Raw genomic sequence first — 1471 nt, forward strand, 5'->3', positions numbered from 1 at the left:
TTTTTTAATTATATTTTTAAAATCTCAGTGGTGCTATGAATTCATTGATGTTTTTACAATTCCGGAATCTTTGTAGTGCAGATTCCTGTTTTGTGTGTGTAAGTATCCCCTGGAATATCTAAGGGAACTTTGCATTCCAGATGAACTAGCTGACCGGCGTCTTACGCTTAGATCAGCTACATCTACGGCGAGAGGAAAAGTTATTATACCTCTACGTAAACAGCGCACTAAATTCAATGAACGCGCATTTGCGGTCGCAAACCCTACGGCATGGAATGCTCTCCCAGCTGAGGTGCGAGGCTGTGAAAGTGAAGTGATGTTTCGGAAAAAACTTAAAACCCACTTGTTCTCTAAATCATTTTAATAAATCCGTAGCATGTGATAACAAAATAAATTGTTTTAGTTAAATTTAAAATTTAAAAGCTTCAATTAAATTTATTTATCTATAGAATCACTATGTAAAGCGCCCTTGAGGTATTATACTACGAAAATGGCGCTATATAAGTTATCCATAATAATAATAATATGTTATTGTGCTTCCAAAATGTAGTAAAAATAAAATCAAAGCTTGAGACTTTAAAATCATACAAGATATAAATAAATGTCTGGAAACATTTTTTTATATTCACAATAATAAAATTTTAGATCTATTTTTTTTGTGACAATGAAAAAAAATACTAGCTTCAGTAGTTCTTCCTGTATATGTGTTCAAATTCGACTGCTTTCCTATGTTGTACATTTTCTGTACTCTGTAATAGAAAAATCTAATATATAATTCATACGTCTTTCCAATCCATGACACTCTTAGTAAAAATATGTGCTAAACAATTAAATTAGTTTTGACAATTTTGGTAAATTTCACTTTTTCATTATCATCATCATCATCATCATTCCATGTCCGCTCCCTAGTTAGAGCGTATGCTGTTCACAAAGAGCCTCCAAGCATCTCTGTCGGTTGCCAGCTTTCATTTTTTTTTTCAATTTATTTATTTTATTCACGTTTACGTACATTAAAAAAATATTTTTATGCATACATAACACGAAACGCTTTTGTACATCTTCCCAAGTCAGGTTCACGTGTCGTAGTTATTAACTGCAGGCAAACAGTCGGCAGTGGAAATCCAGAACCTGAAGGCTCTCAGGAGGCATCCCCAGTATATGGCCCAGCAAACCGTATCGCCTCCGCTTGATGACAGTTGTCACCAGAGTTTGCTGCATCCCTCTTATTACTTCAAAAATATGTCTTATTTATTATATTATTTGACAAATACAATCGTTATATAACTGGCACATATTCAAATAAAAAGTGCATTTACGAAGACGTAACCAAATAACTCACCAAAAAGAGGCAGGCTTCCTGTGCTCGGTGTGGGGATTTTCCAAAGGTGTTTTAAAAAACAACGCGTGATAACAAACTAAAATACGTAGTCAACCATTTCAAAAATCTTGAATTCCTTTAAACCCTCGGAGT

At 34.0% G+C, this 1471-nt stretch overlaps 1 long non-coding RNA gene across 1 annotated transcript; it reads right to left on the reverse strand.

The window, feature by feature from the left end:
* Positions 1–564: 564 nt before the first annotated feature.
* LOC148285578 (uncharacterized) lies at positions 565–1120 on the reverse strand. Its single transcript, XR_015825547.1, has 2 exons — positions 1035–1120; positions 565–749 (listed from the first exon to the last, which is right to left on the reverse strand). It is a non-coding gene; the product is annotated as an uncharacterized LOC148285578 (long non-coding RNA).
* Between the last annotated feature and the right edge of the window lie 351 nt (positions 1121–1471).

Source organism: Micrasema longulum, unplaced genomic scaffold (genome assembly GCF_059751315.1).
Source record: "Micrasema longulum isolate JH-2025_06_02 unplaced genomic scaffold, ASM5975131v1 h1tg000023l, whole genome shotgun sequence".
NCBI classification, from domain to species: Eukaryota; Metazoa; Arthropoda; class Insecta; order Trichoptera; family Brachycentridae; genus Micrasema; species Micrasema longulum.